Source organism: Pongo pygmaeus, chromosome 1, assembly GCF_028885625.2.
Source record: "Pongo pygmaeus isolate AG05252 chromosome 1, NHGRI_mPonPyg2-v2.0_pri, whole genome shotgun sequence".
NCBI classification, from domain to species: domain Eukaryota; kingdom Metazoa; phylum Chordata; class Mammalia; order Primates; family Hominidae; genus Pongo; species Pongo pygmaeus.
This window is the reverse complement of record NC_072373.2, coordinates 74,213,790-74,227,089: the sequence shown is the minus strand read 5'-3', so window position 1 is coordinate 74,227,089 and position 13,300 is coordinate 74,213,790. Positions and strand designations below refer to the sequence as shown.

Sequence of the window (13,300 nt, the reverse complement as noted above, 5' to 3'; positions counted from 1 at the left end):
CAGGAACAAATTGGGCTTGGCTGTATCTGCCTTCCATATTCCTGCCCAGCTGGACCAATCATTTCAGAATCCATTTTAGGAATTTCATTTTTTGTGATGGCAGATCAGAGTTAAAAGAAGTGGCCCACAAGTGGATGAGTAGTTACAACTTTGGCCCAGATAATCCCCAAAGTGAATAAGCCACGAAGTGAATGAGGCTTTTGTGGATAGATGAGAATTGACACTACTTTGTGAGACTGGATGAAGGAAAACCCATTTAAGAAAACTCACTTGCTTTGGACCTAGATTCTTTTCTCATCTTGAGAGAGTTAGATGGGGCCTTGTTAAAAAACCAGAATGACTCCCCAAGGAAGTGGGGTAGGACTGGCAGAACCAAGCTCCAGAGAAAAATAGTGACTGCTCTGGTCTTACTTTGAACCTGACCTTTGTGGTTCAAACCAAGCTTGTAAGGACAGTCATTCTCCAGCTCCTTGTGTCACTCTCTGGCAGTGGGGAACCTGGAAGGTTTCTGAGTGATGCTCAGAGACAGCATAGTCTTTAAGTATACAGAATCCCTGGGTTCAAATTCTGGCTGTGCCATTTGTCACGTGTCTTCAGGCAGGTTTTGTAAACTTTGTGTCTTGGTTTCCCCACCTGTAAAAAGGGGGTAATAATAGCACCTCATTCCAAAAGGGATTGTTGAGATCAGTTAGTTTCTATACATGAAGTACTTAGATCCTTCCTGAAAATAGTTTTTGTCATGTAGATGTTAGTGATTATTTTGCTACTGAAAATAGAGGTGGAGCTATTTTGGGACCCAGCTGGTGATTTCTGAACCCAGGAGATCCCTAAACATCCCCAAATCAGATCCCCAAATCATCACCATTTGCCACAGTGCCTCCTTTATCACTGGCAAGCCCTGGTCAGGCCAGTTGCTGAGCGTGGCTCTGGAGTGAGATGCAAAACGTTAGAAGTAAAAATGCTATTTTCCCTCTCGCAGGCTTCTGCCACTGGCAAATAATCTCTTTAGCAATATTTGACCTTAAGAACTTAAAATGAAAAGGTCAAAACATTTCAAGGAGTGGGAAGTGGGTCCCTTCCCAGATTTCCCACTATCACAGAGTTAGTGAATGTCAGGTGTGGTTGCCAGAGGCCCACAGGACCAGCCTCCAACAAGAAATAGTGAAAGCAGTGGAACAGGGTGAGTGCAGAGAGAGAGACAGGTCTCTGCACTTCTCACTGTCTCCTGGGCCTTCAGCCACAAAGAAGGATGCTGCTTGGGAGGGCTCTGTTGGGTCAGAGTGAAGACTTGGCCGGAGAAGTCACCCCAGGCCCTCTCGGGGGCTTTTGTCCCTTTCCCTCCCAGTCTCCAAGAATGGCTGCCTGAGTTTCTCATTCTCACTAAATTAAGCTGACAAAACACAAATGAAAAACAGGGGTAGGGGTAGAGGGGAGGGCATGGCACACTCTTGCTTTGCGTTTTAATAACTCAGGCACAGTGCCTCAGACCATTTTTAATGAGAGATTGACTGATAGTGGTCTCCTCCCCACACCCCACTCAGAACAGATCAGGGTCCAGATCAACAGCATGATTTCCTCCCCTCCAGAACATCTCACCTGGCCCCGCTCCTGGATGGAGGGTGGCCCACAATGAAACTCAAGCCCTTGGCATGATTTGCTGGCCTCTCGAGGGTCCACTCTGGAACGGCATCCCTAGTCACCCAAAACACACTTCCCAGGGAAACCATGCCCCGGTGAGCTGCACTGCTGCTTCTTGCCTTGTGAGGGAGTCAGTTATGACGACATAGCCAGGCCCCACCAAGGGCAACTTCATGGAGATAAGAGATATCTTATCTGGTCAGCCAACCTTCCCTTGAGCTCAGAGACCTTGCAGCCAGGGAGAGCTGGTGACAGTATGAGAAGGGAACAGTGCTCAAGGCCACTGCCTGTCTCAAGAATGCAATGTCTTGTTCCTGCAGCCAGCCTCAGGCCAAATAGGGCTCCCCCACTCCATGGGGAGAATATATGTCAACATATATTGACATAGGTGAGGGCAACCTTGTGCCCCTGATCTCCAGCCTCAAAATGCACCCTTCCTGCCTGGAATTCCCACAAAATGAGTTCTCTATTAATTGAAGAATCTCTATGTGCTAAGGGCTGTTATAAGTCTTTTTGTAGAAAATGACATCTCATTTAAGAGACACGGCAATTCTGAGAGGTAGGAGCTATTTACCCCATTTCATGGGTGAGGAAACTGAGGCTCAGAGAAGTCAATGGATTTCCCCACGGCTCCACAGCTAGTAAGTGGCAGAGCCAAGATTCAAACTCTTGTTGGGCAGTTTCATTGAGTGTTTCTGCCTGGCCAGCATGGGCAGCAGGGGATGCAAGGTCAGCGGAGACACTTAGAGGGTGGAGCTGGTCAGGTGGGCTTTGCAGTCACATCCCATCTGGAGCTCTGAGGAGCAGAAACCTGGCAGCTTCCAAGGTAGATGAAAAGCCGACCTGCCTCAAATTGTTTTATTTAAAGCCAGGCTCCTGACTGTATGAAGCCGCTTGGTTTTGGCAGTGCTTTTCCCTTTTTCTCTTTTTTCTTCCTGTTTTTAAACAGCCCTCGCAGAAAAGGGGAGCGCATCGTTGCTGGGCGCCTCACTTGCAGATGCTTAAAAGACCTCTGTCCCTCCCACCCCACAGCTGGCTCCAGAGCAAGGCAGCTGGGCTGCGTGTGAGCGAGTGGGCACACGTGCTCACAGACAGCTCTCATTTGCAGAAAGGCAGGAAGCCCTGCATTGATCTGCACCTAAAGTATAGATACAGATGAAGTCTTTTGCTTTTATAGTGAGTTTCACCAGCATTAAACTTCATTTATATCTCTACAAATATATACAGCTTTGAATGGGAGGCTTTACAGCTTGCTTTGTAAGTTCCATCTCTCTGTGGCACAGACAGGGCCACCGTGAGGAGACCGTCCCTTTATAGGCGGCTCTGGCCTCTGCCCTTTTCAACATAGCCATTTGCAGGGCTCTCATCTGGTGTTCAGGGCCCTGTCCATCTGCCCAGCTGGCCATCTCTCCTCCCAGCACCTGGATAGACATGGGCTCTCCAGCCCTGGCACTGCCCTCTCCTCTGTCTGCCTGTGCCCTGTCACTCCTGGCTCACAGCTGGCCAGTCAGGAGGAGGGAGAGAGGGCACCATGACTGTCAGCTGATCTTCTCTCCACACCTGTCCCTGGGCCCAGCCACCACAGCTGACCTTGGTATTAACAAATTCACAGGGGACATCAGGAGGTACTTACACAGGACAAGCTGGAAAATCTGGCTTATTAGGGTATATGTTTTACAGAAATCCATTTAGATAAACAGGCTATCCATACAAACACCAGCACTCAGTGGCTACAGGCCTTATAATACTTCACGAAGCAGGCAGCAGCTTCTCTCCTGATGCACTTGTGGAGATAAATTCAAAGTAATCTATATAAACTCAAGCCTTTGAAATTGCACATCATCAAAAAATTCAAACAATTACTCTAGCCCAGCCAGGAGGTGGCTGTTAGATGTTCTTCTTATGGAAAACATAATTATAAAGGAAGGGAAAATGTTTCATAAATAAAATTCAGAATGGCAGAAGAACCTGGAGGGAGGGGAATGTAGAGAAAAGGAAACCCAAATGTTCATGGTCTCTGGCTGACTGCAGATAGGGCTCAGAAACCCTCCTTAAGGCTCAAATTAATCTCAGTCTAGTACAATTTCAAGGTAATTAATTGGGAAGAGGCATCTTTCAGGTGTTTGAAAATATCAGATTGGCTCTTGGTACTAAAAGAGTAGGAGAAAAAATAGCCAACACATGCTTCTAAAATCAAGGTGATGTAAAACAAGGGCCAACCCAACCCATTAGCACTTGAGGAGCATATAAAATCTGGATCAGCCCAATAATTGCTAGCTTGTTGAAACACCAAGTACCCCGAGCTGCACCCAATCCCCAGGCCATATTAAATAGCAAGTGGCACAATCTGGGCTAGAGGACATGTTCCATGCCAGACACTGTCCCAGGGACTTTGTACTCATGCCCCATTTAATTCTCATAAAAACAACTTAAAGAAGATGTGATGGGCCGGGCGCAGTGGCTCACGCCTGTAATCCCAGCACTTTGGGAGGCCGAGGTGGGCAGATTACGAGGTCAGGAGATCGAGACCATCCTGGCTAACATGGTGAAACCCCATCTCTACTAAAAATACAAAAAATTAGCAGGGCGTGGTGGTGGGCGCCTATAGTCCCAGCTACTCGGGAGGCTGAGGCAGGAGAATGGTGTGAACCCGGGAGAAGGAGTTTGCAGTGAGCCGAGATTGTGCCACTGCACTCCAGCCTGGGCGACAGAGCAAAACTCCATCTCAAAAAAAAAAAAAAAAAAAAAAACAAAAAACAAGATGTGATGATCTCTATAGGCTTTTGTGGGGTGACGGAGGGTGAGGGAAAGAGGGGATGCGTAGGAATTTGAAGTCCAGTTTCCTGTTAATAGCTCCCCAGGTCTTGCTTCTTGATGCCTTTGCCCCATGGGTTCTGTGTACATGTGGCCTAGAGCAGGGATGACTAAGTTACAAGCAGCAGAGAGAATGGAAGAACTTAGTTTCTGTCCAGGTGCTTCTGCTTATAATCCCAACACTTTGGGAGGCCAAGGTGGGAGGATCACTTAAAGCAAGGAATTCAAGACCAGCCTGGGCAATATATCAAGACCCCCATCTCTACAAAAAAAAAAAAAAAAAAATCAAAAAATTAGCTGGGCATGTAGGTACATGCCTGTAGTCCCAGCTCCTCAGGGGGCTGAGATGGAGGGATGGCTTGAGTCCAGGAGGTAGAGGCTACGGTGAGCCATGATCACACCACTGCACTCCAGCCTGGGTAACAGAGTGAGAGCCCATCTCAAAAACAAAGCAAAGCAAAAAGAAAAACAAAAATAACAACAACAACAACAAAGTAGGCTCTGTTCCAAACAGGTTTGGTTGAAAACCAGCCCTGCCACCTACTAGCTGTGTGGCCTTGGGCAAGCTTGTTAGCCTCTCTGAACACCTCAAGAGCTTGGTTTTATAAAATGTGAGGGCTTTATAAAAACTTTCTGATTTTCTGTTGGTTCTGTTCAACCCAGAAGAAAAAGTCATTTAGCATCACTATGCCTCAGTTTTTTCACCTGTAAAATGGGGACAATATTATATATCAAAATGTTTTACTCACTAAATGATGTAAAGTATTCAAAATGTTCATTAATAGTCATGACAGAAAACATTTATTAAGGGCATTCTCTGTGCCAAACACTTGGCCAAAGTTTATAGTAAGCACTCAGTAAGTGTTGACTAGCTTTATCATTAAGCCATAGAAAGACCCCAGCTGCCAGGGCCCAGGAATGTGAATTTTTAGGTGGACTAGGGTCAAAGACCAAATTCCAGCCCAGAGATGTTGCCAAGCTTTTGTCAGATGTTAGCCATCCTGGGTTGATAATGTCCTAGGACCAATGTTCCAGACTTCCTCCTTTGTCTTTCCTCATGCCATGTAGTTTGAGGAGGACACATCCAGATTTAAATAACCACAACTTCCTCCTGGGTCCTGGTAATAAACCTTTATTGAGTCATTTACAGCCACAGCATGAGACGTTATTATAGAAGCCATGTTGGGGTGCCCTTGGCAGTGCCCTGCTCTAGGATAGGGGTTCTGAGGAGACCAGGCTGGAACCCTTCAATAAACTAATGGGTCTGTTGGCTCATTTGTCCCTGACCCCAGAACTCCTTCCCCCATTATGAAGTCTCACCTTGTAATACATAACCCAGAGACATGCTCCCCAAGGGTGAGGGCTGCACCTCTTCCTGCCTGCTAGTACCACTCTGGCATAAGATTGGGGCACTTTGTTTAGCATCCATGCTCACTTAAACTTTGGCTGTTGTACAGATTAGCAATGAGAGTCTGAATATAGAAGATAAAGCTGATTCATTCATGTGCACCAGCCCCAAGTATCCTCCTCCGTTTGCCTCCAAGAAGCCACCTGCTTGAACGTCATAGGGAAAGGGTACAATTTTAACTCATGGGAATGTCATGACAAGAAAGTTTCCTTTTCTTACTTGATTGGAGAGTAAAGCAGAGGCAATTGGCAAGAATTAAAGGAGAGGAATAGGAAACAATGCAAGCATCCATTGATGGATGGATGAATAAACAAAATGTGGTACATACATACAGTGGAATGTTATTCAGCCATAAAAAGGAAGGAAGTTCTGACACATGCTATAGCATGGATGAACCTTGAGGACATTATGCTAAATAAAATGAACTGGCTACAAAAGGACAAATACTGTATGATTTCACTTACATGTAGTACCTAGGATAGTCAGGTTCATAGACACAGGAAGTAGAAGTTGCCAAAGGCTGGGGGAGGAGGAAATGGAGAATTAGCATTTACTGTGTACAGAGTTTCAATTTGGAAAAATGAGAAAGTTCGGAAAATGGATCATGGTGATGATGGTTGCATACAATGTAAATGTACTTAGTGCCACTGAACTATATTTTTAAATAGGAGAGAAAGAGAAAAAAACAAGGTTGCTTGAATTCCCTTTGCCAATTGGCATATTATCAGCTTGCTGTGTTCAAAATTTACCAATACAGTCGTAATTCAAAGTCACGTTTCCGAGGCAAAGATATAGTGGTTCTTATACATGATGGGAAATAGCTTTTGAACAATCCCATTCCAATTCCACCTTCCCCACTGGACTGTCTCTTAAGGAGATGAAACTCTAGTTAGGTAGGAAATCTCATCTTTATTACCATAGCCCATCATCAAAATGAGGCAAAAGTGTATCTCTGCGCTTCTGCCAAATCATCTACTGGAATTGGCTTGTGGGCATCATTCAACTTTGTATTTCTGTATTAGGGAGTCCTCACTTTGGCTGCCTTCTAACTTTCCATGACATGGTGGTTTAGCAACCAACACTTTACTCTGTGGGATCCCAGCCGGCAGAAATGACTCAGGAGCCTTCCCCTAAAAGAGCTGGTGGGTGCATTGAGTGCATTCTCAAAGGCAGGTGACCCCAGAAAGGGGCAAAACCCTGGAAGAAGGTGCTACAGTAAGGTCTCCAAATGGAAGGAGGCAGAGGACATCAGCAACCTCTGAACATGTAAATAGGTCTGTGACCTACCTGGACACATTTTAAGCTCTACTAAAGATTCTAATTTACTGATTAATCTGCCAGAAACTCTGATTTCCTTGTGGAAGACCCTATGTACAAATGGTGCACAAAATTCCCCATCTTTATCCAGTGGCCCTTAAATGAGGGACAGAGTAGAAGAGAATTGGACAGGCAAGGTGTCCAAACTGGTTATATATATTTGTACATGTGTGCTGATACCACACATGCACACACACATACACACACATTCACCAAAGTTACCAAACCTTCTGATAACTCCATTACTTCTTAATGGTAAAATGCAAAAGAGTACTACCTCACCCAGCCCACAACCCAGGAATGGGAGCAGGGTGAATGGAGACATCCCTGGATAGAGCTATGTTGGTACATAAGTCTCTGTAAGTGGCTTCTGGTTCTAAATTTACTCTTAAATAAAGAGAAACGGCACTCTCCTCAGCCATGACCTTTGTGGATAGGACTGAATTTCATGGCATAAGCTCTATCACAATGAATTCTCCTCTTTCTTTCTTTACTAAGCTCACATAGGTACTCTTTCCTCAGCTCACTCTCCTGGAGCCCACATGGGGAGATTCATGACCAGCCACCAACTTGCAATACTGAATCCTAAGTTTTTAATAAAAATTTCAAAATCATCTCTATGAACTCCATCAAATATCTCAGGTCAGCTCTGAGGCAGTTGCCTGCAGGAGCTTCCACAGTTTCTGTTCACATTTGATTGTTGGTTTCTATAAACACGGTTGAAATGACCACTTGACTTTCTAACACCATGACCTTAAGGCTGGGGTGCAGAATGTACCCCTCCCACATCTTTGCTACTTACCCAGTAACAATAGCCTCAGAACTCTGAGATGTTCTCTTGAAAGTCTAGGGTTTACATACCACATCTGTTAAGTAATACATTCAGCAATACATTTCCACTGCAAAATGTAGCAGCGTAAGCTATGGTGATACCACACATGCACACACACAGGTCAGAAAGTGATGGTGCTGGGAGAGGGAAAAATTGGAAAGAAGCACAGGGAACTTTTGTATATCTTTTTTGGGGTACACAAGTGTACACAATTGTCAAAACTTAATCTGAATACTTAAGATCGGTGCATTTTATTATACACAAGTTATACATCATTATTTCAACAACAAAAAAAGTAATAATGGCCCTTTCCAGGTAAAAGATGGCAACGTATGGCCATGGAGAATAGGGCAGAACAGCTGACCTCCTCCTTCCATCTTTCCCCACCACTTCTCATCTCCCCAGTCCTGGGTGGCAGCCCAGCAGTCTCCCCTGCACAGTGAAGGGGGGTTGGGCATGAGAACTTAGTGGCTTTGTCTCCAGATTGCTGGCCACGTGTGATGGCCAGGAATGCTGCAGAAGTGGCATTATATGTAAAGTGAGTTTGCATCCAGTTTCCCACTCCTCTTCTAGTGGTTCTATAGGTGGTCAGAGCCCAGCCCTCTCCTGCTCCTTAGTCATCCTTGCCACATTCAGAGCCACAGAGGACTCAATGAAGGTGGTCCCAGAAAAAGGTTCATAGAGAGAACAGTCACCAAACACCCAAAGCCAAGACATCTATGGCAACATGCCCCAGATAGGGTGGCTTCAGCTGGGATTTCTGGGGCATGGTGATGTGACAATCAGGTGCATGACATCAGTTCAGCCTAGATGCCACCAGCCCAGGGTTCTCTTTTTGCAGTAAGCCCAGAGAACTCTTTACTTGGCTCTTGGCCATCTTCTTAGCTGAGAAGTAAAGGCCAGCAGCACCTTGAGACTTCTGGCTGATTCTCATTCTTCACCAGAGAGAGGCCATTGCTCCACACTGAGTTCCCTAAAAGGCTTTGGCTGCAAGTCTGTCCAATGGGGAGCAATCCATTCCTTCTCTCCTGCACATGAGCATTACTGCATTTCCTAGGTGAGGGAATATTAGCAGGCTAGAAGTTCTATTTCCGCTTTTGCTATTTTCTGGCCTCCCACTTTAAGCGTCTGTGTCTCTCCATTTATAAAATGGGTCCAATAATGTCACTGAGCACTTTTTTTTTCAGAGAAAATTTAAGGGCATTAATGAGATAATGACCACTAAGTATGGTGACTTCAGTAATAAACGGTGGTTTTGGACAGGGTCCACAGCAAGGGCATACTTTTTAAAAAATCCTTAGGGATGTGTCATGCAGAAATCCATCCACTCACTTGTTCAAACTGGAAGATTTCAAGGACAGGAGGTTTGGAGTGTTAAAATATTGAATGAGTCAGTGTTGGTTTCTGATGCTCTGCATTTGTCTATTTCAGTCTTTCTTCCCTACCCTTACAACCTCTGACTTCACTCTCTTCCTGGATGCATTCTACTTCCTGCCACTCTAGGGAGATGCTAAGATTTCTGTATCCAATGCCAAGCATAGTAAAAAAGAAAAGTGGTGCCATTTAACTCAGAACTATGTCTCTCACCCAGAAGGCTCCCGAGCCAGAGGCGGAGAGTATTTTCTTCATCTTGGAGAAGGGGCCCATTGTGCTAAATTAAAAATAAGACAAAGAATCACCATTCTAGGGTCCATTTGGGGTTGGAAAGAGTGAAACCACCCCACCCTGCCTATGTATCTCCCCTGTCTCAACACACTTGAAGAAAGTGACCAGAACCATAAATAGGGGTTAAATCAAGGGATTTAACTACAAGAAGCCTACAAGGAGCTTCTTGCTCCTACAAGAAGCCACATCTCTTTCAAGTTCCCTGTAGGATGCTGGCTCCATGGAGACTTGAATGATTGAAGGAAATCCTCAACACCACTTGTTGAATGACTCAACCAGGTAGGTGTGGCTAGGACTGAATGGGGCAGGGGCAGGCATATAGTGTCTCCAAGACAATACCAAAGCAGATGTAGGGAATTGACTGAACATACTTTAGAGAGGCAGAAAGCAGGAGAGACAGAGTAATACCTTGCAAAAAGTAGTAGCAGTGAAGAAAGAAGTAATAATGAGCTCCTGTTTGCAGAGTCTCTCAGTGCTCGAGGAGAACAGAGTACCACTTCAAGCCCTCCTGAGTCCGGGACAAGTCTAATTTTGTTTCCGCTCACCCTAGACATATAGAGACAAACCTTTCTTCTTAGTTGTTTTTCACTGCCAAATGCCCCAGAAAACAGGGCAGAACAGACTTTGTCCTCTTTCCAGCCACCCATAGCCAAGGATGACAGAAAAGTGGAGGGTACCTCCTGCCTCCTTGCAAATGTAATATAACACACACCAGCCAATCTCTGCAAAGCTCAAGACACTAGCACTTTCCTACCACCATAAAGTCAGAAGGGACCTCAGCCCCCCAAAGCCGCCCCAGCCTGAGCTTCACCTGTTGCACCTGCCCACTTGCCATGGGTTCACACCAGGAGAGAAAGTAAAAGGTCAGGTTGGGCTCTCTCCACAGCAAGAGCCCAGAGAATAGTAGGAAACTGACATTTTACAAAGCACCTCTTTCAAGCTCTCTCAGAGGTGCATAACTTTTAACTCTTACCTCCACTCCCAACCCCCCAGGCTTCCTTTGCAACTCTTTCCCACCATGGATGGCTTATCGGGAGAGAGTTAAAGAAGGTGCACGACTAATTCCCCAAACCATCTCGCTTATCTACAGACAAAAAGAACAGCCCTACATGGAGACACGCAGAAACCACCGGCAATTTAGCTCAGACCTCACCTGTCTTATGCAACAGTACACACACATATACACACACACACACACCCCCCCGCAAGGCCAGAGTCCACATCCCCCTTTAATTCGGTAAACATAGTTTTGCGCCTTTCTTTTCCCTACGCAGAACCCGACTCTACTGGCAGCAGAGAAATAGATGTAACCCTAGTGCCAAATGCCTTGCAGAAACACACAGACACACAGGAACCAAAATGCATCTCATAGCTCTCCTTGGTGCTGAAATCACGTTAGCGAGAAAATCAAAGGAGCGAGTGCTCCGGACTTACCCAGGCTGGGGGTGGGCGGCTGGGGAGCGAGAGGAGCTTCCTGGGAAGAAAATTCTTGTCTGCTCAGGCTGGAGCCAGCTGATGCACTCACCTAGAGAGCCCACCTCTTTCCCTTCTCTTCCCTTCCTCCTTTTCTGGGAGGAAGAGACAAGGCTCCACGAAAGAAATGAAACCCAAGCTGTCAGGGCTACGGTGGAAGGAGAATGAGAAGGCAACCAAAATAAGATCAAAAAGTCAGGTGGCTTCACTCCACTAGTGGTAATTCCTTGGGTCAGAGAGGACCCCCTTCTCTCACTCTCCCTGGCTCTGCCCCTGTCTCCTCTGCGTGTTGAGCCAACAGCCTTAGCACAGTCGGTTCCTGCCTCTGACGTGAAAGAGAGGAGGAAACCTGGGACTGCTTTGCTGTCTCTCTCTCTCTCTCTCTCTCTCTCTCTCTCTCACGCGCTCTCTCTTTTCCCCTCTTGCTGAAATTTCAGCAGCATGATTTTTTTAAGCCTCCGTTTTTTCCATCCCCCTACAAGCAGCCCCCTAGTGGACAGAAAAGAAAAGCATCCTAAATCCTCTTGAACAGTCCAGATTCAGGCACAGAAACACTCCCCGCACCCAACTCTTGGGGGCTGCCTCTGCATAGGCAGGGTCCTGAAGAAGATAGAGGCTTCCCTCTGACCAACCCAGATAGGAAGAGAAAGGGAGAGGATGGAAGCTTTTGCAGATCCTTTGCCCATGACTGAAGGAGAAATCCAGGGTGGAATGGGATGGGCGAGTGTTTGGGATAGAATGTTTTGGAATAAGGTCAGTTGTGGGGTTCTCAAGTGGTTTGAGGTCCTGGCTCAGCAGAAGGAACCCTCCAAAAAGTCAGGGTCTGCAGCCAGGTGAAGTATGTGTACACGTAGCACAAACCAGGCAGGGGAATGCCTCAAGAGGCAGAGGATACAGGGAGCTGGCCCTTCATCCAACTCCACAATATGGCTTTTTTTAAAGCTAGTAAGAAAAATATCTAAAAAGATATGGCCTGAGATCATCTCAGAGTTAGAGACAGAAGTGACCTTGATGCACATTTATGGAGAACCTTGGCAGAGAAGGGGCATCAAGGGGTCACTGCTCACAGGCTCATAAGGGATATCTAACATTCGCTTTTAAATGTACAGCCACACAGCCTCCCGGAAAGAGTCCTAATATTTACATCTAAAAACCTGAGTCCTAGTTTCAGACTGCCACTTGCTTACTGGACATTTTGCTTCTCTATGGCTCAATTTTACTGTTTGTAAAATGTGGATAATGCTGCCCCCTCCCTACTGAATAGGAATGCTAAAGGATTGGAATGATATAGAGACATAGAACCTCAGGATTGGCAGGGAGTTTAGAGGTAATCTTATCCAAACACTCTTCTTATATTTGATTCACCCCTGGCAAGTAACAATAGCTAACATTTATAGAGTGTTTATACCAGGTGCTAGGCACCGTTATAAGCCCTTACATGTATTAGCTCATTTAAGTCATACAATAACTCTATAATGCAGAGGCTATTATTGCTACTCTATAGACTAGGAAACTGAGTAACAGAGGAATGAAATAACTTTCCCAAGATCACACAACTAGTGAATGTCAGGGATGGAGATGGAACCTCAGCCATCTGACCCTGGAGCTTCCTCATTGAATTACCATGTTCTATAAATATACACTTCAGAAGTGACATTTGAAGTAAATAGAAGATAGCACCATAGTTATCATTGCTTTTATTTATGACAAAGTGCCTAGATTGTTACAATAAATTTATATGTGGCTGAGTTTTTAAAATAAAATATTTACCACTAGGGGTGCCAAACAAACTGTGGAAATTGCTATTACTGATGAGAATCTCCTAAGAAAATTAATTATCTTGGTGATTTGGGTAGTTTCACATATACAAAACTGGCTTTAAATCTTATAAAATTGGAAACTATTGGGTTTTAACATCAGTTCAGAAGACACATCACTCAATTTCTGTACCAGAAGCAAATTATTGCCCAGTGCCTAACATAGTGCAAGAATGGAGCCAGCAATTTGAAGAGCCGAAATGTTGCAATGCATTCAGGTAATAAGCACTCAGTGAGAAATTGACATTTTCTTCAGAATTTCAGAATTACGAATTCCTTAGCTGAGGTGGCTTACTTTTTCTGGCTTTTTTTTTTGGATGAAAAGTGGATGAAGTA

General features: G+C 45.3%; 1 protein-coding gene across 1 annotated transcript in view; it reads right to left on the bottom strand.

Moving 5' to 3' along the window:
* Positions 1-11,521, bottom strand: part of TNR (tenascin R) — a 435,764-nt gene extending 424,243 nt beyond the window's left edge. Inside the window, exon 1 of the mRNA XM_054447885.2 lies at positions 11,109-11,521. The gene's annotated coding sequence lies outside the window, so the exon portion shown is untranslated. The remainder of the gene's footprint in view (positions 1-11,108) is intronic.
* Between the last annotated feature and the right edge of the window lie 1,779 nt (positions 11,522-13,300).